Raw genomic sequence first — 24,105 nt, 5'->3', positions numbered from 1 at the left:
TTGAAATGATTAACAACTTCCGTGTAATTCCCTTTAACTTCCTCAGGCAACGAGTCAAACCAAGTGCTAGCATCTTTCCTAAGGACCACTTCAAACATCTCTACGCGTTCTTGATCAGTTACTATCCTCTTGATACAACAAGACATCTTGAAATTTGCTAAAAATAATTCTGCATCCTCTCCAGGCTCTCCAAAGAAAAGAGGATATCCGGACATTTGGCGTTGGGCCTCCATTGAATCGGTTTCAAAGTGACAACACGTTTTTGTTTTTCTTTCTTAAAAAATTTACACAATAATGTTTTCTAAATTGCAATCTATTCTACAACAAAATAAAAATATTCACATCAAATGACCTATGATAATCAATAAGAGGCAGGATAACAGGGTTTGGTGATGCGAGAAATTCTCCTACTCTTTGGGCACCAAACATGAACACCATACATTGTTGAAAATGGATTTTTCTACTAATTGCAATGTTTATTCTAATGTGTGGAGTGAAATGAAAGGGGAAAACCTCTATTCTTGGGCCATTATCCATTGTCTATGCATGACCTTATGCTTAAAACAAAACAAAAATATAGACGTCCAAACTAAGGTCGTACCTAATGAGAGGCAAAATAAAAGGATTTACTAATGGGTTTATCTCTGCCAACCTAAAAGGAACTAAAATTCTACGAATTACACGTTGAAATTGCAACTTAGTACTAACAATTATATGTACCTTTTGCCTTGCAATGGGAATGAAGGGATCACACAAATTCTCATGATTCATGCAAGCTACTTGCTTATGCTAAAGGTTGAGCCTTCACAAACATACACAAGCCGTCCTTCGTGGGGGCACCAATTTGAGGCGGTCTGGGGCGGGCAACAAGAAGAGTGGCCTCTACGCACCCTTCTAGGCTCCCGTGCTGCTCAATTGGGGTGGGGTTGGAAAAAAATCCAAACACACACACAAACCCGCAACCTAAGCCTACACAAATTTGGGGCACCACCTAGTTTTGGATGCGAACTAGGACGCGTAAAGAGAGAGAGAGAGAGAGAGAGAGAGAGAGAGAGAGAGAGAGAGAGAGAGAGAGAGAGAGAGAGAGAGAGAGAGAGAGAGTGCTCGGGCTGCTTTGAAATGTATCGGCAATGATCAAGCAAACACAATTATATATGTAAGAAAGAGAGAGAAGGGGGAGGGGGTGCTTGTTGCATTAATACCTTCTTACAAATCTGTCATGACCAATCAAAGTGAGATTAGTATTTGTTCAACATAGCTTGAGTAAATTACACCACAACACATCACAAGAAAAGCCACCCCAATCACTGTCTTAAGGCCAGGGGAGTCCTCTCCACCCTGTCGCCCTCTTACAGTATGTGGGATTTATGGCTAAATTGATGACAACACCCAGAGACAAGCTATCAAGAACTTAAATAAAAACACCAAGACACTTACACATCATTGTTGTCCATTACTTCACGTTGGAAGAGAGACAAGGTATCCAAGCTTAGTCCAAATCCACCCTCCTTGATTCAGCAAATGTTGGCTTACACTAGTAGGAGAAATGATAGATTTCCTACTCTCAATTGAATGATCAGTCTCTCTCTTACAATGGCATAGAGTTTCCTTGCTAATCACCCCTATTACAACACATGCACATGCATAAGACAATGATCTTCCACTCAAGAGCTCCTTCTAGAGAGCTTGAGCTTGGCTTCTCAAGCTATAGCATAGTGCTCTTGCTTATGGCTCCCCCTTTTGTGCTAGCTACACCCTCCTTTTATAGCAATTTTGAGGGCTAGGGTTACTCCTCTAACCATGGTTGGGTTAGATTTTCAGCACTTATCTAATTTCTTTTTCTTGGAATTATCAAGAAATTGGTGGGGATAGATGAAGAAGAGAGAGAGGAGAGAAGTGGAGATGATAGGACTTTTCATAGTAGGTTAGTGTTAGTAAATTAGTAGAGTTATTATTTTTATTGATTACAAATGGAATTGGATATTTACAATGGGAGTATCCAAGTAGGATACAAATAAGGAAGAAAAAACTCTTAATAGGTGAGAAAATATGGATTTCTTACAATGTTGATGCTCCAAGTGTCTTGAGTAGGGTCAATTTTGACGCTTATTGACGGTCCACTAGCTTTGACAGTACGTTTTTTCTCCACTCTTGACATTCCTTGAGAGCCAAGGTAAGTGAACATGAGTAATCAATCACCATGATGCTGTCTTTCAAGAGAAGAGGCTGAATTTTGTGGTTTTTTTTATAAATATGGGTAATATGGAAGAGAAAAAATGAGACTAGGTGGTCAATTTTGGAATGGAAGTGTGTGTAGGAGACATGAGTTCACCATGGTTTCTCTTATTCTTCAAGGTTGAGAAGAAGGTGAGTAGGGTGCAGAGAGGAGTGGTGAGAGAGGTGGGGATGATGAGTGGAGAGGTGTGTGTGAAAGAGAAAAATGGTAAAGTGGAAGAGGGAGTGTGGCTGCATAGCATGGGCAAACTGGGGTCCACCAATAAAATCATAGCTCACAGCTCGTAGCTCAAAAAAATATGAAAAACTTTGAGGTGAAAGTTCAGCTCTCGAGCTACAACTTTTGTTTGTATCACCTTTTCAAATTCGGGGAGCATGTGATCTTTAAAAATTTAGCAAAATCGACGGTTTTTTCCACTGCACAAGGTCCTTGTGAGGTCCTTCTTTGGATATTCTTTTGAATACCTCCAAGAGTGAGCTCCCCTTGTGCATGCATGCATTCCACATACCCTTGACCTTATTTGGTAGGTCTATAATTGAAGATATTTTTGAGATCATGATATAAGTGAATAGTACAACTAAGAAAATCAAATATTGAGGGGTCTAAAAAAATATGTACATGTCAAATATAAATAATATAGGTGGAAAAAATATAAAGGGATCAAACTAAATCTCTCTCATTATAAGTCTACCATAAAAAGATGAATATTTTTGGTGTTCTAATTTATGAGAGTAAAAGAGAATAGATGTAGGAAGGAAAAATCACAATAGTGAAAAAATATACACATAAATAGAACTAGTTTTTTTGGATTTTTGTTGGGATGGAGTTACACCAAAAATAAGAGAAGCTTGAATGAAATTATTTTTATATGGAATAAAGAGTATGTAAAATGGTAAGAAAAAATATGGTAATGGTGAGTCAATGCACATAGCATAAATAACACACCATAGGTAGAAATATTTAAATAAATACCAAAATAATTATGAAAAATCCTTTTATTTAGGCCCTATATACAATGAAATATTTACACACAAATGGGCCATAATATACTTATTTTTTTTTATTTTATTTTTTTTTTTGGCTCAACTAGCCCAGTGACTAGCTAGCTGAGGGTTTTTAAGAAGATATGGGAATAGGCCCCTAACTCACACACGCCTATGTACAGTGAAATGGTAGGCATAGCCACAGTGTTTGAGTGATTTGATAGGGTGAGGTAGCTGACTATGGAAATTACGGAGAGCCAAAAAACGGCTATCAATATGTGTATGGTCTTTGTCAACTTGGTTTGGCATCTTCTCTCATAGGGATGGTATTTTGGCATATTGTAGGATCCACTCCTTTGAGATCTCTATATGACCATGCAAAAATATCTCTATATTCTTTCAATCTCCTTACGAGAATCTCTTCTTCTTCCTATGAAAGATCCATAGCATGTATGCAGGTCTTGGCTCTTCTCCAGGCTCTGCTAGGTTGACTCATTTCACATTGTCCGGCCCTTCATAGGAATTCCCCGGTTCTGTTGACTGTTGTAATGGTTGCTTGACAACAATCCTGCGATCTTGCAAAGTTTAGTTTTTATAGTAAGATGGAACATTGATTTCTCCATGTTTATCACTATCTGATTCCATTTCTATCTCTTTGTATTTAGCCTTATGCTCTATTTTTGTCGTTGGAAGCTCTTTCCCCTTGGTTGTCTTAGGCTTGTCCATTTTTTGGTTTCTTTTGGGTTTGTCGCTCTTAAGTTCCAAGTTTTGATACCTTCTAGTTACCTTGTCTTTTATGCAATCTGTTGCGTTTACTTTCATTAAGAAGTGAGTTTTGGTATCCAACAGCTGATTTGTGATTTTCTTCCTCAAGTTTTTTTCTCGCTTTTTGTGGTATCTCTGTTGACGTCTCCGATGTTGGTTTGGAAACTCAAGAAATCTTTCTTCCCCTCGTTGGAGTAGAAGTTTGGCCCTTACATGCTCTTTTTATGAGTCCGATTCTTCATATGTAAATATCTCTTTTTCCAACTCGTATGTGGCATCATAGTAGTTATCCGAAAAGACCTGTTGCTCCTCAATCATCTCGATGTATACCATTTGGATGGAGACTATGTCATAGCCTTCTAGGTGTTGATTCATTAGCACATACATCCATTGTGGCCAGGATCTGAGTCCATTCAAAGGGTTCGAACAAATGTTCAGGGAATGGTTCCCGTACATATTCCACGTTATTCACCTCTCTATCTAGATCGTATTCTTCACTTTGCAAACTCCTTGACTTAGAAGCCCCACACATCCAAATCGGGATGCCTTTATGTATCCCTGAAGGTAGTTTAGTCTCAGCAGAGGTTTGTTAACCCTCACGCACATTCCTATCACCTAAGACGGATGCCTTATTATTTATTTGGTAGATTCAGGTATCGGGCTTGTCGGTCCAATAGGAAAAGGGAACATTCAAGGGATTAGTTGGCTAAGCATGGGCGCCCAAGTGTGAATGGGGTGAGATCATATAAAAGTCAACTAAACCTAAAATTCACTCATTCTCTCATTTCTGCAATTGAAGAGTGCTCTTGCTCCATCTCCATCTTCTTCTTCTTCATCTCCTTGTGTATGTGTATGCGTGAGAGAGAGAGAGAGAGTGTGCGATCGAGCATTGTGGCGGCATGACGGCGGCGAGGCGGTTGAGCGTGGCGTAGCGGCGTCTCCCTCTTCTTTGCGGCGAGGAATCCTCCACGACAACAAGCATAGAGCGGTGAGTGACACACCATCACCATCTTTGAGCTTACTAGTTTAGGCTTGTTGTGTGCTTGGAGCCATTTGTGGCTCACACACAGTGTATCGGCAAGTTCCTTGCATTGACATGTGCGACAGATGCGCACATTTTTGGCACCGCTTCCAGGGAATGCCATACACTAAGCTTGAATGGCACTCTATGCTTCTTTTGTGGTGCAATTTCAATTGTAGGAAGGGTAGGGAAGGAAGGTGTGCGTGTTGAGAAGAAGGATTTTGTGTTGCTACTGTGTATTTCTTTGTTAATGAAGTTTTGAGAGGTTATTGTGTTTTCTCTGTGATAAGGTCTTAGTATTAAGGTTGTTCGTTCTGTGTAATGTAAAGTACAGTAAGTAGGAAGTAGATATGTGAGAGCTAATGAAGTGTGTTAGTGTGTAACAGTAGGTGTATTAGTTGTAAATAGGTAGGTAGAGTGTGTGTGTGCTCGCGCGCAGGCCGCGGCGACCTTATCCCCACAAAAAAAAAAGGTAGGACTGGGATCGTGAATATCTCCCAGATCCAAGCCCAATCTCACGCTCAGGTTCAGGCCTCGGTCGCCCTTTGAAATTACGTATTTTAGCTTCACACATAGCTAAAAATCGACTTTTTTGAGGACCAACGGAGCTTCAGATGACCGAACGTTGTGCTGTAAAGCACACCACAACCCTCTGAGTGATACGCTCATTTTAAGATATTACACACTTTAATTAAAAAAACCGATCATTAAAAAACATAAAAAAAGAGTGAAAACGGAAGCCTAAAAAAGTAAGCGGTTAACCTTCGAGGTTATTCGCCGACGCTTGTAGGGTGTCAAAGGCACATGCATCTGCGCTCTGGTTGTGTGCTAGAGACGGAGCAACTAGAGAGAATTTCGACTTACGCGAGTTCTCAATATCCACTTACCTTAGGTTCCGGGCCTTCGGCGTGGACCCAAGGTAGTACAAACCAAGACCCGAACATAGCGGCTAGTGACTCTTCCTCTTACTACGACGTCATGGAGGGATTCCCAATGCCTAATCCTGATAGCTCAAACCAAGACATGCATGCCATGGGCCCACGATCTGGGTCGAGCATGCTTAGCCGCTTGAAGGAAACGTTTAGTAGCACCACTTGCTCCGAACATGGAGCTAATGATGTAAATGAGGGGGGTGGGGAAGTAAATTCTCCATTCATGACCAACGTAGACCCTATGCCCTTAGACAATGTGCACATGAATACTTCATTCACTGCACCTCCTGACTCTTCAGAGATATTCCCCTCCGAGGTCATATACCCGATGGTAGAAGTCTTGTCGAAGTGCAAGAGGTTGAGCGATATATCATTGCGGTTAGGGAAAAGGAAGTCGAGAGCTTACGCAAGGCTGAGCAACAAAGAGAGTTAAAAACGAAAGCCCCTATGTCAATATCTTTGCTAGGAGAGCAATCGAGTGCTCCTGACTTAGCAACCGCTAAGGGCCAACCCTTAGAAAGCAACATTGCATCTAGTTCAAAGGACACCCCTAGCACCTCAAGTTTAGATGGAGTGTTCCTAAATGAGAACTGGGAGTACGAACTACAAACGAAAACTCTAACCGACCTATACACAGGTCACACCTGTATCGTGGGTTGTTTAAATGTCCTACAATCCACAATGGGTGCTACTAGTGTGGAGGATCAACAACAAAGAGTTTGTGAGGTCATCCATAGGGTGATTGAGTTAGAGAGACAGAACAAGGGGATCCACATGCCTTCAACGGGTCTCATGAGATTCTTGGATACAAAGAAGGCTAAACAACCGACCTTATCGTAAATGGAGACTCCCTCAGTAAGTCTGATGGATCCTCCATATGTTGTTTCGCCAGGGATTTCGGTGCAATCTGAACCCACAAGTGATAGCTTTACCTTTCCAAGTCTAGCTCATCTTTCCCTTGATGACACCACGTCTAACATGCCTACCCCACTAAGACAGACGCCTTATTATTTATTTGGTAGAGTCAAGTACCGGGCTTGTCGGTCCAATAGGAAAAGAGTAAGAGTGATCGCCAATGAGAGGCGCACTCTAACTGGAACATTCAAGGGATTAGTTGGCTAAGCATGGGCGCCCAAGTGTGAATGGGGTGAGCTCATATAAAAGTCAACTAAACCTAAAATCCACTCATTCTCTCATTTGTGCAATTGAAGAGTGCTCTTGCTCCATCTCCATCTTCTTCTTCTTCATTTCCTTGTGTGTGTGTGTGTATACGTGAGAGAGAGAGAGAGAGAGAGCGATCGAGCATTGCGGCTACACGATGGCGGCGAGGCAGTCGAGTGTGGCATAGCGGTGTCTCCCTCTTCTTCGCGGCGAGGAATCCTCCACAACATCAAGCGTAGAGCGGTGAGTGACACACCATCGCCATCTTTGAGCTTACTAGTTTAGGCTTGTTGTGTGCTTGGAGCCATTTGTGGCTCACACACAGTGTATCGGCAAGTTCCTTGCATTGACACGTGCGACAGATGCGCACAAGGTCTCAGATTATAATTCTCGTATTGGTGTCCTCAAGGAATCCATGTAAGAATGATCTGTCAAGTTTACTCAGGGAATTTCCCCTACTTGTTTCAGGTAGAGATAATCATTGCCCCATATTTGCACTAGTTGTATCTATCTCATGAATGGTCTTCCCAAGATAATTTCATAGTTGAGTTTCTTTTCAAGATCTATAATGGCAAAAGTGTGTTGATAGTCAATTCCGCAGGAAGTGACTATCACATTCTCAAGTAAGCCCATTGGTTTCGCTATGTGTCCATCTGTCAATTGCAGTTTCATTCTTGTTTGCCTGATTGCCAGTTTTTTCCAAACTTTCTAGATAGCTTTGGTTGCTATGGAAATGCATGCACCACTGTCTAAAATAGCCATGGTAGTTATATCATTGTACTGTACCTAAAGGATAGTGTTTCCCTCATTCCCTTTGCAGTAGTCCCCTACCTTGTTTATAGGTAATGACCTGACAATTTTAGTCTGTATGTCTTTGTTTTGCAATTTTTCCAAGTCCATTTGAGATGCTTCTTTTAGTCTCATCTTTTTCATGGTGGTTTGTGTATCTTCTCACAACTACGGTTTTAACCTCAGTAGTTCTCCCAAAGTGATTGTGCACTGAACTGGTGTTGACATAATGGGTTGTAGATAGCCACATCCAAGGTTAGTCTTCACCTTTCTAGTTTGGTTGTTTTGCAGACCATCAATTTCTCTTTGTTCTCTCCTAAGTAGGATGGTAGCATCCGCAAAGTTCCAGATTTTGAAGAGCCTGACTTCTTGGATCCCCAATCTCCGTACAATGATTGTTTATCCAGTTCCATGGGGAATCTATCAAACTGAACCTCCTCAATTGGAGCTGGTTTCAAGGTTATATTCCCATGTTTTGCTTCTCTAACCCTTTTCCACAGGTAGTTCGATCAATCTCCTTCAACTATCGACACCTCGTCCCATCCTTCCTCACTATCAGGAACTTCCAGTTAAGGTGATGGTGCATTATCGTTCGCCATGTTTCCAAACTCGTCCTTTTCTTGAGCTCTTTCCTTCATGGTTTTGGACTCATTTTCAGCCGATTTTTTTGCAACCTCGGATTGTGGATCTTGTTTTTTCATCATGGTTTGTGTGATTTGCACAAGGTTTCTATAAGATACCATTGAGGTGATTACCCCTTGTTGTGCTTCCTTGTTGGTTGGCCATCGTGTCATAAGATCCAACATTTGGATCCACATCCCGATCAATTTACTGTGCGGTTTCCATAATTACTTCACAGATTGAGTTTCCTTAGTACTTGGTTTGTTCAATCTCTTTTGGCGTCATCATAACAAAGTTATTGTTGTAACAATCTATAAAGAGATGAGCGGGATGTTTTGCCAACCCTTTTTCTTTGATTTTGAACATGTACACAATTTCCAAGGGTTTCAGTTGTCCTAGTTTGGCACGGGTAGTCCATACCAAATCCTTAATATTTTTTTCTTCCCAGCAATAAACTCCAACTCTTGAGTTATTAGTGGGGATGCATTTTAATGGTTTAGCATCTATAACTCATACCCTTCTAATTCTAACACTGGAGGTCCCTCCTTTACATCTTTATCTAGTATTAGAGTATCAAACTCTAATCCCCATTTATCTACTGAGTCAGGGTCTTGTATCTTGTGATAATGTACTCCATTTTGGTCTACATACAGGTCATCCTGTTTGTTGGCCCTAACTTCCTCTTCAAAATCAATGGTATGGTTGTCTATCCTCGCTACAAACTCCTCATTTGGATCCAAATAAATTTGGGCTTCATACTTGTTGGTCTTGAAAAAAGTCAAGATGTGCTTGAACTTGAGAGAGGTCCCTGTTCCTGATTGAATCGGAGTAAGTGTCTGACACTTCTTTTGCAATAGTTTCTAATGGTGTCCCTTGGTTTACACTCTCTTCTATGGACGCTATGCTCCTATTCTCTCTTAAGTCACTCGAGTTTCCCAAAACTCTACCAGATCTTAGGTTCATATATGAATTTATGCAAGTCAATTTAATGGCTACTTCAAACCTGGAAGGTTGCCTTTGGTTTCAAGCGCAATGCTTTTGTCATTTGCAAAGTCACAATTTCTTGCACAACAACACTTAAAACCGTATGTGATTCCACAATTTAACGTCAATTTGGTCAATAAGAAGTCAAAGTGATACAAGATTTCCTTTCTCTATCCCTCGATAGAATCTTTGTGCAAAAAAGGATGTGAATTTTTCTTAGGCTATCTTAGGCACGCCAAAGATAGATGCAGTCATAGGTAGGCCCACTTTCAACTTTCAACTTATAAATGGAGTCCTTATGGCTTGCCAAAGACAACCCTAATGTCAAATTTGCAAATTAACTTCCCTTACTTGAGATTTATCTTCAACACGCCAAAGACAAATCTTCTTCTTTTTCACTTTTTCTTGCAATCTGTGGCTTGGGTTGGGTTCTTCAAGTGATTTCACGCTTGTACCATGAATTTCACAAAGTTTTGACCACTTACCAATGTTTTTAGCTCTTTTTGAGCGTTCAAGGCTGGTTTTCCCAATTCCCTTGGTGTATTGATTTTTGCACAACTCCAATTTTGATGAAACTTGCTTATTAGGAGATGTATTATCACTCTGATAGACCCTGGGGATTGAAAATTGAGCAAAATATCTCTTCTAGTGAAATTTTTATCTTCAACGCGCCGAAGATAAATCTCTTCCAGATTTTAACATTTTAATTTTTTTCTTCACTGATTGATTTTCCCACAAGTTTTAGGATTTATCCAAACCGTGGTTTCAAGTTTTAGCCTACTTTGACTTTTCCTAGTTGATTTTCTCTAAGGTCTGCATTTTTTTCTAATTTTTGGGCTTGGTTAAGTGTTTTACTGATCCAAATGGTTCCAAAATCAATGGAGATGGTCTAAAAAACCTTGCAAGTTAAATTTCTAAGTTTCAGTCCCAGAATGCCCTGTCTATCTTCAACGCGTCGAAGATAAATTTGTCAATTTTTTGGTTTTCTTCAATGCACCTTTGACCAGATGCACTCCTGATGGTTTTCTACTTACCATACTCCTACTGGACATAAAAAAGAGTGCAAGAAGTGGAGTATGAAACTTTCAGTCTCAAAATCATCCTTTCTATCTAGGTAACACCCTTACCGACCACTAGCTAGTCTCAAGGATCCTCTACCTAGTCGTCCGATTATCTAAAGCTCCCAAAGTCCTTACCGAATATCTCTACTCTCAAGCAACTCTCAGGTGTGATAGAGATAGAAAATGTGTTACTCTAGTCAAAACTAGCGGAAGTAATGAAAATTCAAGTGAGTATTTTGGGTTTTTCTCTAGTCTAGGTTGCCTCGTCCCTGGCAACGGCGTCAAAATGTCGGCCGTTGCCAAGCCTCACTGTTAACTCCCTTGTAGCATAGCTCCAAAGAATCAACAAAATTATCAATCCGAGGATGGTAGCGACCCGGCTAGGGCATGGAAACATCACACATAGGCGATTGTGTGAGAGAAATGAGATAGAATTGAGTGGGGAAATCACTTGAGATTATCTACAATAGGAAGAAGAGAGAACTAATGAAGGGGATTAGTGTATGCACACACGCTAACCATTATGCTAATCAAGGTTGCTAATCGTTGCATTCTCTACTAATCCTTGTGGTCACATCCTAATAATTTTATCTCCCTCTCTAACCAAACCTATCTCTCTCACTCTAGAAATTCATTCTCTCTATAAATTCTAGGTTCTCCTTGCTACAGGTACATCTCTCTCCGCAGTACCTTTATTGCCTACGGGCAAGAATAGGGCTTGGGAGGGAAACTTCTCATCTCTTCACTTCTCTCATATCCACATTTCTCACATACTATCCTAGATGAATAACTCAAATGATGTGAATTTCTATCGCGTTCACTCTGTGCGATCTATTAGAATTAACGTATGGATTAGCCGTAAAATACACTTTCAACAACGTATAGTGTTTCTCTTTGGACCAGAAAGGCTCAATGAAATACTTCTTTCTTCGGATCCCATCATAGTACCCCTTATAGACTATAACTTTTCTTTTGACGTAAGTGTAGTTATCTTGCTATGAACCACGAGGATTTGTACACACAATTAATACCAATCACTAGAGAAAACATATATATTATAGTGAGCACACAATTACAATTTCAAAGAGCAATTTGTAGTCTCAAAGATTGAACGCCATTAACTCATCTATTAACCCTTTCATATTACCCATGGTACAATATGACCATAGCCTTCATGTTTTCATCTTTGTGTTGTTTTGATATTCTCTTTTTTGTTCTTTCTTTGTGTGTGTGAGTGCAAGAGAGAAAGACTGGGGCTTCTTTGATTGTACTTCCTTTCAAACCCTAGACTTCATGGCATCTGTGGTTTAACTCCTTCATATAGTTTTGGAGTTCTCTCACAAACTCTCATAGCCAAAAGCCTGGTGCTTTCCTGACAGCAAGACCACAAATTTCTCAACATATTTTTCGTGAACCCGACGCGAATCTGTCAGGTTGAGAGTTTTTGGGTAATCATGGGTGATCATGTTGAGCAACAGCGTATGCGATTTGACTCAACAAAACAATGCAAATGTTTCAAGCATTTGCAATGTTCATGCAACAACAACATGCCACTGAAAGAAGGGATATTTCAGCAACCAGATCCATACTAGCAGTTGTCAATAGAATGGATCAGTTCAATGGAAAAGATGTAACCAAGTACTTGCATGAGTATGTGAAGGAGATGGAGTTGCATCGCGTGTCAGAAGGTGAGATGATTCAAAGCTTTGAGCTAGTTGTGGCTCCCAAAATTAGGGAACATGTTAGGGGAATTAAAGATGGGCATGGGAGAAACTGGGAAGAGCTCAAAGTAGCTTTAAAGGAGGAATATTTCATGGAGGACTCTGAGAGAGTGACCAAAAGGACATTCTTAGAATGGGTAGTCAAGCCAAAGCAAGGACTATCAATAACAAAGCTACTTAGTTAATTTGAGCGGCGCTACGCACAACTCACCAGGATAGAAAGGGCCACACTAGATGTAGAGAAGACATATCTTTTCTTACAAGATACAGGCAAAGAGTTTCAAGAAAATTTGGAGCTTCTTCTTGAAGATAAATATTCTGAGCAAGGACTAAAGACCGAATGGAATGAAGTTGAAGGTGTTGTCTCACTGCTTGCCACCAAACAACAAAGAAGAAGGGACAAGATGGTGGTAAACACTACAAGTTCTTCCACCTCAACTTCTGACAAAATGGTAAAGCCTACTTTTATAGCTCCTAAGTTTGATGAGTCCATGCTAGATGAGCTTGTGAAGGGAATGCGTGACTTCAAGGTGAAGCTTGCAAAGCTTGAAGAAAAAGGCCAACCATCGGGGCCAGTTCCTAGGCAAAGACAACGGCCCAAAGAAGGGTTTCTTAATAGATGTATTTGGTGTGATAGTACATACCATGTAAGAAGGGATTGTGATAGTTTTAGTGATGCTTTGACAAAAGATGTTGTCTTTTTTAAGGATGGTAAAATCCACTTAAGAGAGATAGGTCTACCCTTTAGAACTAACTTTGGGAAGGGGGCAATGCAAACCTTAGTTGAAGATATGGCTACTAACCATGCCACCTCTTCAGTTGAGGCATCTACTTATAGAGTAAAAATTGAGCATCTTAGTGATGAAGAGGTGAGTGACCATCATGGTCGACTTTGGCCGAATGTCATGCAATTAGCTACAAAGGGAAAGCTTACAAAAGAGATTCTATGTCATAATAATCAATATCTAATTCTCCTAAATGATTTTCTCATATTAAACTGATCATTTCATGTGGGGAAGTGCCAGGGGAGAAAAGGCTAGAATATTGGTTAAGCTAGCAGACCGGCCACAGTAGGGATCCAAAGGAGGGAAAATAAGGATCCAAAGGGGGGGCCATCTACAAAAGAGCCATGTGCAACAATGGGCTAAAAAGACCCTAAGGTTCAGCCCATTAAGACTTCCAAAATGCTAAGGTTTCAAAATTCAAAGGTTGTGTCCAAAGGGTTAAAGCTTAGGGAGAATTGGATGCTTTGTGTGCTCTCCAAAGTCAATGCATATCCCTACATGGGAGGGGGCGAGCCTTTCTTCTAGGGGATGAGAGAGAAAGTCACACACACAGGCTCCCTTTACACAAAGGGAATGAGGGACACATGTCAGCTCCCTAGGCCAGATGCCCACAAGGTGTGCCCAGTTTCTATTGGATGACCCATGAAGTGGACCAATGAGAATTAAGCTAGAGTAAATCTAGTTTAATTAATTTAAAAACATTTAATAAAAGAAACCAATGAGAATTAAGTCTCCTAGAAGACTATTGGGCAGTCTCCCAAGGGGTCCAATGAGCATTCAGGAGCCCAATGGCTTGCCTGATTCCTATTGGCTAGGAGGCAAAGGGGTCCAATGAGAGTTTAGTTTAATTATTTAATTACCTAAAGATCTCACAAAAGGGGAAAGGGGGACACATGTCAGAAGGCTATCACTTATGCTGCTTAATAGTCATTGGCTTGACTTGGGGAGAGCCAATGAGGGCTCAGCAAGAGCAAATAGCAAGAGGGATCGCCCAAGAGGAGAGAGGGGGCTGATTTTTGCAAGGCATTATCACACACACACTCACACAATCTCATGTGTGAAGAAAGAGAAGACTATCTCTTCCCAAGCTTTAATGGAGAGCTCATCACCTACTCCAAGATTGTGAGATAGAAGCCTACATCAACACACTCTTGGCATGTGGATGCAAATCCAACCAAGAGCCAAGCTTCAATGCATGCTCGTCTCCTCTACCAAGCTAATTACTAAGCTAAGCTATGCTAATATGAGTGATTATGTGAGGAGATGTACATCTTTCTCGTAAGATACTCCTTCTTCCTCTCAATCTACTCTCATACCCTGCTAGCTCTCACCATCTTCAAAGGTGTGTGAGGTCTTGGGTCTGAGAACGGGGATAATTCAAGTTGTGTTTGCTAAGTGTTTTGCTTAGTGCATGAAGCTTTCATCTTCATTGCACTAGCTAGTCTTGAAGGAACACAAAGAATTGTATTGTACAATGTCTCTCTTGATGGGAGAAACCATAATACAAAGCCTTTTGGAGGGGGGACCGGCTCCATGCAAATCCGGTCCTCAACTGTTGTCATTAGGTTAATTTCTCTCTCTTTTGAAAGTATTGTCGATGCTATCTAACTAGGTGTTATGCTTTTTGTTGCTCTCTCCACCCAAGCACTCTTGTAATTCTCATTAGGAATCTATTCTAATGAAATGCCCACTATGTTCATGCTCATTTCCGCTACACACAAGTTATTAGGCCATTAAATGTTACATTGGTATCAGAGCTCAAGGTTTCTCTTTTCTTGCTCAAGAAGGGAGGTCCTCAAGCTAGCTACAAATGGTTGGTATTATTAATTGCCTGTGAGTAAGTAGAATAGGGATTTTTCAGCCTTGCAGTGCGCCTGCTTTTGTGCACTTAACGGGGCATCACTGTCGAGAGCTATGGTCTTAATAGTGGAGTCCTACGGGGCTTGCCTATGGCTTAACCACTATTGAGCTATTAGAAGCTTGACAGGAGCCGGTGCTATTTTGGTGTCGAAAGACCCTCTCTTCTATTCCTTGGAATTAATGGTATTCGAGCTGCGGGTACAGTAGCTTGAGTGCTTTTTCTAAAGGGGTAAAGAGGAGTAGCAACTAAGGCTTGAAGTGCCAAAGTACACCTAAAAAGTTTACACCTAAAAGTTGTTAGAATGGCTGACAATAGTAAAGAGAGTGAAATTAATGTTGATAACTTTGATTTTGCTCATGAGCAAGCTACTAATGATGCTTCAATGCTTGTTAACTATCTTGTTACTAAGCTTCAACAAGCCATGGGCAATCCATCTCTCCAAAGTGAAGTGCAACGGCAGCTCTGTGCTCACGGGATTCTCCAAGCTCATCACCATGACGAGAGAACACCTAGGAAGCCTCCTTGTGAGACTACCAAAAGAGGTCTCTCTCCAATTCGGGAAGAAGAAGAGAATCCATACGAAGGGCTCAAGAATTTACTTCTTGATGATGCATCTCCTTCCCAAAGGAGAACTCAAGAGCCTCCACCGAAGGAACGAGAAAGAAGCGAGTCTCCCGCCACCTTGGCGGAGATGGCTCCACGAAGACGGCGGGCTAAACGCTCTCCATCACCACCAAAGCGGAGAAGACCATCATACTCTTCTCCACGCCATAATTCAAAGAGGGATGATAAAAATCAAGAGAAGAAAAAGGCGAGAAAGAGGACACCCTCTTCTCCATCTTCTTCATCCTCTTCCTCTTATGAAATCTATGGTGAAGACGACAAAGATCAAGACAAGAAAAAGGCAAGAAAGAGGTCACCCTCTTCTCCACCTTCTTCAAATTCTTCACCTTCTGAAGAAAGTGATGGTGCCACCTTTGAACCATCAAAAAGAAGAGGCCATAGGAAATCCTATGCCGCATGGAAGAGGTCATCCAAGCTGAAGAAATTCAAAGAGGGAGGGAAGAGCATCTCTTTCCTTACTTATGATAGCACCTTTGGTGCTACGGACAAAGTCTTGGCCTTTATCCAGCAATTCGATGCGGCGTTTGGAGATGAGGGCTTCACGGAGTCCTCTAAGCTACGCCATGTAGCTATGCACTTTCAAAAGTCCGCCAGACAATGGTGGTCTAGCCTACGAGCCAACGGTAAAGCTCCACGAACATGGAAAGCTTTAAGAGCTTCCATTATGAAGCAGTTTTTGGCCATCGATGCCAAAGACAAAGTACTCACCGAATGGCGAAGCTTAAAGCTCTCTCCCAATGAATCCATCCACAAATATGTAGACAAGTTTTGGGACCTACAACTCAAAGCCACTGTCTTCAAAAAGTTGGATTTTGGAGAGCAAAAGCAACAATTTTGTGCGGGCTTAACCGAAGAAATGGCGGAGTATGTCAACTCCCAAAGGCCACGTACCATATCGGCAGTAATACACCATACTATGGTGGCCTCTCAAATCGATTTCCAAACGGGAGCTAAAAGAAGTAATAAGCCCCCAAAAAACAAGGGTTCCAATGAGCCTAAGGGGAAGGACAATGTCCAAAGTCTCCTTAGGGCAACTCCAACAAAGCCAAAGAGAAGGGAGTTTACAAAGGTAAGAATAAACTCTCTCCTAAAGAGCTTGAGCGTTATCGTAAGGATAACTGGTGTTTCAAGTGCGGCGAACAAGGGCATGCGTACCGCGCTTGCTCCCAAAAGAACAACCGCCAAGATCCTCCTAGAGCTTCCTTGGTTGAAATCCAAGAGGAGGAGACTCACCAAACTCACCACAAAAAAGGTAAGAGAATATGATGCTTTTATTCTCTTTGACCCTGGTTCTACTCACAATTTTATATCTATGGAGTTAGCCACCAAGCTAGGCATACAATCCTACTAGATGGGAGATGTCCTACCCGCAGACAGTGCCTTCAAGGGGCAAGAAGCTTCAGTCACTCCCTTAATTGGGAAATTGAGGCTTCATGTCCAAGGCTATGTGGACAAAGAGGACTTCTTTATCTCTCCTCTCAAGCATGAGGATGTAATCCTAGGGGCACCATGGTTTGACCGCCTGGCTGCCGATGTTAAATTTCCTGAAAGGAGAATCTCCTTTAAATTCAGGGAAAAAGACATGTATATAGATGCTAAGGAAATGGGTAACACCATCCCCATTGTACATACACCAGCTTTCAACAAGTCAATAAAGAGCTCTATTTCCGTGTACATGATTTTTGTTAAAGATTCTCAAAATGAACCTAATGCTTTAACAAAAGAAAATAAAAGCAACCAAAAGGAATTAGAGTTATCCAATTTTCTCAAGGGGTTTCAAGATGTTTTTATTGACAACATCCCTTGTGAGCTACCTCCTAAACGAGGTAATGATGACCATGCAATTGAACTTCTTCCAGGAAGTTCACCGCCTAACAAACCTCCTTATAGAGTTTCTCAAGCTCAACAAGAGGAGATTATCCGGCAAGTGCATGAGTTAGTTGAGAAGGGTATGGTTAGGCCAAGCTCATCTCCATTTTGCTCACCTGTGCTATTAGTGCAAAAGAAAGACGGCACATATCGTATGTGTGTCGACTATAGAGCACTAAATAGGATCATTATCAAGAATAGGTTTCCCGTTCCACGGGTAGAAGACCTATTTGATAAGCTACAAGGATCGACCTACTTCAGTAGGATTGACCTAAAAAGTGGCTATCATCAAATAAGGATAGTTGATCAAGACATTGTAAAGACCGCATTTCGCACCACATTTGGTCTTTACGAATACATTGTCATGCCTTTTGGCTTGACCAATGCACCAGCCACATTCAACCGCTTGATGGAGAAGCTGTTCAGGCCTCATCGAACCTTCACTGGAGTGTTCTTTGATGATATTATCATCTACTCTAATTCATTGGAGGAACACAAGCAACAGCTCCAGGTAATATTTCAAGTTTTAAGAGAGAATAAACTTTATGTTAATCGAAAGAAAAGTGAATTTTTCTTGCAAGAGATTCAGTATTTAGGTCATATTATCTCTCAAGATGGCATCCAAATGGATCCATCTAAGTTAGAGGTAATAAAAGGATGGCCTAAACCAAGGAATCTTCATGAACTAAGAAGCTTTATAGGTATGTGTGCATACTATAGACGCTTCATAGAAAAGTTCTCACAAATTGTGGGACCATTACATGACCTAACAAAGAAAAGCGTTAGGTATACATGGTCTGCTAAGGAGAACAATGCTTTCGAAAAGCTTAAAGAAAAGCTTATCTCTCAACCTGTGCTTACACTACCGGACCTCTCAAAACCATTTGAGGTCCAATGTGATGCTTGTGGTGATTGCCTTGGAGCTGTTTTGCTCCAAGAAGGGCATGCCATAGGCTATGAGAGTCGAAGGCTCGACCCTGTTGAGCAAGCTCTAGGCATATATGAAAAGGAACTCCTTGCAGTTCTACATGCCTTAGACTCATGGAAGCACTATTTATTGGGGACTCCTTTCATTCTGCGAACGGATCACCAAAGTCTTAAGTACTTCATGACGCAGACCAAGCTCTCCTACAAACAAATGAGGTGGGCAAATTTCCTTTCGCAATTTCATTTTCATATTGCTCACATTGCTGGCAAGCATAATCAAGTAGCTGATGCACTCTCAAGACGGTCGAGAGTGAATGTGGTTTCCATAGCAACTCACAATAATCTATCTTCAATGATAGATGAGTACGCTATCGATCCCGATTTTAGAGATGTGATTTCAGCCCTTGCATTGGGGAAGAAAGAAGAACCATTTACCTTACAAGATGGTTATCTTCTCTATGGCAATAGACTATGCATTACTAACTCACTACGTGAGAAAGTAATGTATGAATCTCATGCTCCACCTTATGCGGGGCATAGAGGGATTCAGTCTACCTTAAAGGGAATTGAAACATATTTCTATTGGCCTACCATGAAAGTGAACATACAAGAGTATGTTTCTAAATGTGTGGTATGCCAAAAGACGAAATTTGATAGAGGGAAGCAACTTGGATTGCTTCAACCCTTGCCAATCCCTAATTCACCATGGGAGAGCATATCCATGGATTTTATCTTTGGATTGCCTAAGTCTATCCATGGGAATACGGGAATATGGACGATAGTAGACAGGTTCAGTAAACAAGCTCATTTTATACCTGTCAAAAAGACTATCAAAGCCCATCAAATGGCAACCCTCTTCATTTCACAAATTTTCAAGTACCATGGCTTGCCAATGTCCATAGTGTCGGATAGAGATCCTAGAATGACCAGTAATTTTTGGAAGGGTCTCTTTGAGAATCTAGGGACAAGGCTAAACTTCTCTTCGGCCTATCATCCACAAACGGATGGCCAAAGTGAAATAGCTAACCTAACCATTCTCGATCTACTAAAAGCCTATGTAACGGAAGTAGATCAAAGATCCCAATGGGAGAAGTACTTACCCTTAGTGGAGTATGCTTACAATAACACTGCACATACTTCCACGGGAAAAGCACCTTTTGAGGTAATTGAGGGAAGATCAAAAAGTCACTTGCTACTTAAAGTACATGGGAAGATCTTCGCTGCAGATGAGTATAGCCGAGACCTACAAGAATCTTTCCAAAAGATTAAGGATGCTATCTCTATCTCACAGCAAAGGCACAAGGCTGTTGCTGACAAGCACAGAAGAGCCCAAGCCTTTAAAGAAAATGATTGGGTCTTGTTAAAGTTTCCCAAGGCTTGATTAAGGCACACGACGGGCAAGAATCCTACGGGCCACAAAAGGTACTATGCTAACTAGCAAAAAGGTACTATGTTCCCTTTCAGATTCTTAGGCCAATCAATGAGATGGCCTATCAACTCAAGTTGCCCAATCATTGGCTCATACACAATGGTTTTCATGTGAGCCTATTAAAGCCTTACAAAGGAGAGCCACCTCAAGAACCAACTATTGAAGACCCACCGGAGATCGAGGACCAAGAGGAGGTGTTGCAGCCCGGTCCATTCTCCGACATGAAGACAAGGTACTAAGAGGCGGTAAGATCCAACGATATCTTATTAAGTTAAAGAATTATCCTTTTGAAGATGCTAGATGGATGCAAGGCATACAATTAAAGAATAACCTAAACCTTGTCAATGCTTACAATGCTTCCCAAGACTAAGCAAATGTACAAAATGTTAAAAATGAACTAAGTTTTTGTCTTATAAGACTCTCTTTTTCTTTATTGTGCACAAAAATGAAGTAGTATGCATGCTTAGATCAAGTTTGCGGAGACCACGTCTCCCAAACACCAAGTAGAGCTTGTCACTCTACTATGGAAGACTGATAGGACTAATGTGCCGACATGCTTGCGGCAGCCTCAGGCTCTGTCATAGGGTAACATAGGGATCCTCTACCCGCTAAGAAAAGGACTCATGAATATGCTTTATCTTCTCTACACCATAGTCAAGGACGACTATGATTTCAAGAGAGAGGTAATGTCATAATAATCAATATCTAATTCTCCTAAATGATTTTCTCATATTAAACTGATCATTTCATGTGGGGAAGTGCCAGGGGAGAAAAGGCTAGAATATTGGTTAAGCTAGCAGACCGGCCACAGTAGGGATCCAAAGGAGGGAAAATAGGGATCCAAAGGGGGGGCCATCTGCAAAAGAGCCATATGCAACAATGGGCTAAAAAGAACCTAAGGTTCAGCCCATTAAGACTTCCAAAATGCTAAGGTTTCAAAATTCAAAGGTTGTGTCCAAAGGGTTAAAGCTTAGGGGGAATTGGATGCTTTGTGTGCTCTCCAAAGTCAATGCATATCCCTACATGGGAGGGGGCGAGCCCTTCTTCTAGGGGATGAGAGAGAAAGTCACACACACACACAGGCTCCCTTTACACAAAGGGAATGAGGGACACATGTCAGCTCCCTAGACCAGATGCCCACAAGGTGTGCCCAGTTTCTATTGGATGACCCTTGAAGTGGACCAATGAGATTTAAGCTAGAGTAAATCTAGTTTAATTAATTTAAAAACATTTAATAAAAGAAACCAATGAGAATTAAGTCTCCTAGAAGACTATTGGGCAGTCTCCCAAGGGGTTTAATGAGCATTCAGGAGCCCAATGGCTTGCCTGATTCCTATTGGCCAGGAGGCAAAGGGGTCCAATGAGAGTTTAGTTTAATTATTTAATTACCTAAAGCTCTCACAAAAGGGGAAAGGGGGACACATGTCAGAAGGCTATCACTTATGTTGCTTAATAGTCATTGGCTTGACTTGGGGAGAGCCAATGAGGGCTCAGCAAGAGCAAATAGCAAGAGGGATCGCCCAAGAGGAGAGAGGGGGCTGATTTTTGCAAGGCATTATCACACACACACTCACACAATCTCATGTGTGAAGAAAGAGAAGACTATCTCTTCCCAAGCTTTAATGGAGAGCTCATCACCTACTCCAAGCTTGTGAGATAGAAGCCTACATCAACACACTCTTGGCATGTGGATGCAAATCCAACCAAGAGCCAAGATTCAATGCATGCTCATCTCCTCTACCAAGCTAATTACTAAGCTAAGCTATGCTAATATGAGTGATTATGTGAGGAGATGTACATCTTTCTCGTAAGATACTCCTTCTTCCTCTCAATCTACTCTCATACCCTGCTAGCTCTCACCATCTTCAAAGGTGTGTGAGGTCTTGGGTCTGAGAACGGGGATAATTCAAGTTGTGTTTGCTAAGTGTTTTGCTTAGTGCATGAAGCTTTCATCTTCATTGCACTAGCTAGTCTTGAAGGAACACAAAGAATTGTATTGTACAATGTCTCTCTTGATGGGAGAAACCATAATACAAAGCCTTTTGGAGGGGGGACCGGCTCCATGCAAATCCGATCCTCAACTGTTGTCATTAGCTTAATTTCTCTCTCTTTTGAAAGTATTGTCGATGCTATCTAACTAGGTGTTATGCTTTTTGTTGCTCTCTCCACCCAAGCATTCTTGTAATTCTCATTAGGAATCTATTCTAATGAAATGCCCACTATGTTCATGCTCATTTCCGCTACACACAAGTTATTAGGCCATTAAATGTTACATTCTACATGAAGCAGGTGATTGCATACGTCTAGAAACAGGGTGGAGTGATCCAGTGGATTCAATGTCTATCCATGCCTACATTACAAACTGCCAAAGCCATAAGGCCATTGTAGAAGATAAGCGTAGCCGTGAAAATGGTGATGAAGGGCCTTCAAAAAGAGCTACAAGAAGTGAAGGGAGGAATGATGCAGCACCTTTGCGAGCACCACCAACACAGGAGGCACCTTCACCAGAAGTGACCATGCAAGAATCTACAACAGGAAAGAAAAAGGAGCCAACAAAATTGACCCTGGTTCTACTCACAATTTCATATCCACAGAGTTGGACAGCAAGCTAGGCATCCAAGCCTATGAGATGGGAGATGTCCTGTAATGGAATTTGCCTATTCAATTTGAGAATAACGGAATTTAATGAGAGTACTTTCAAGAAATGATTTTGTGAGCATAGTGGGTAGACATAATTGAAGATAGCAACATAATCATAGCAATTAGTTAACTTGGCATAGACAATACTTTTGCAAGAGAGAGAGTTTAGAGAACATGACAACAATTGAGGACCGGATTTATGTGGAGCCGGTCCCCCCTCCAATAGGCATTTGTATTATGATTTCTCCCATAAAGAGAGACTTGTTACAATACAGTCTTTGTGTTCCTTGTGACCTAGGTGATGCCATGAAGATGGAAGGCTTCATGCACCACAAACATAACATAAACTTGAAGAAAGCTTTAACTATCCCAAGCCTCAGTCCCAAGACCTCAAACACCTTCGAAGGTGGAGAGAGCTAGCAGGGAATGAGGGTAGGGAAGAGGAAGAAGAAACATTTCGTAGGAGAAAGAATTAGTTCCTCACTTATCATACTCTTGTTGCTAGCATACATAATAGCATAGTAATGAAGAAGAAGGATATGGCAAGCTTAAGCATTGAAGCATGGCTCTTGGTTGGATTTGCACTCCATAGCCAAGAGTGTTGGTGTAGGCTCTCAACCTCTACTTGCTTGGAGAGGGAGCTCTTGCACTTTGCATATCACACAATGAGAGTGCTTGTGAGTGTGTGTGGGTGAGTATACCCCCTAGGCACCCCCCTAGCTTGCTTGGGTCGACCCCCCCTTGTAGCTCATGCCTGAAGCTCATTGGACCCTTCCAGGCCTAGCCAATCACAAGCAAGAGCCATTACAAGCAACATGGGTAGCCTTGGGAAAAGTGTCCCCCTTTCCCCTTTGAGAGAGAGGACTTGATAAATGCTAAAACAATTAGATAATTCATGTAATTTATCATTGGACCCCTTTGAAGCCTAGCCAATAGGCTTCAAGCAACACATGAAGGTAACATGGGTAGGGGCCTGACATGTGTCCTTGCTGCCTCTTCAAGTTGGGCTTCCCTTGTGTGTGTGAGTGGGTGTTCTCTCTCTAGCCCCTAGGAAAAGGGCTCGCCCCCCCTCTTGTAGGAATGCTTTTGACTTTTAGGTGATCAAGCACCTTACTCACCAAGCATGACAAAGCACTTGAACTAGGGGGTGTTCCCACAAGCATCTCAGGCAAGCTTCTCAAGGCACCTCAAGTACTTTAATCATGCAGCAAGTCAAGCACCTCAAGCATGGAGCCAGCCAAGCACCTCAAGCATCTTAATCAAGCACCTCAAGCATGAAAAACACCTCAAGCATGACAAGCACCTCAAGCATGACAAGCACCTCGAGCTTGGGCCGGGTTCCCACCTCAAGCTCAGCCCTAGCTTACTTAAGGTCAAAGGACTTTTACACACATTTATTGGAGGTCTTCAATGAAGCTAACCCTAAGGTCTTATGCTCCATTGGTTAGCCTTGCTCTTTGATAGACCATCTCCCTTTTGGGCCCCTTTACCATTGGCCCCGTGTTGAGATAGATCTATAAGCACATACCTATATCTTAACACTTGTTCCCGTTTATTCTCCCACATTAAGTGATCAATTTAATATGAGAAAATCATTTGGGTTAGTTAGATATTAGATTTTATGACATTACCTCTCTCTTGAAATCATAGTCGTCCTCGACTATGAGGTAGAAAAGATAAAGTCTTAGTCATTAGT

Source organism: Adiantum capillus-veneris, chromosome 10 (genome assembly GCF_014529385.1).
Source record: "Adiantum capillus-veneris isolate H3 chromosome 10, ASM1452938v2, whole genome shotgun sequence".
NCBI classification, from domain to species: Eukaryota; Viridiplantae; Streptophyta; class Polypodiopsida; order Polypodiales; family Pteridaceae; genus Adiantum; species Adiantum capillus-veneris.
This window is presented reverse-complemented; position numbering follows the sequence as displayed.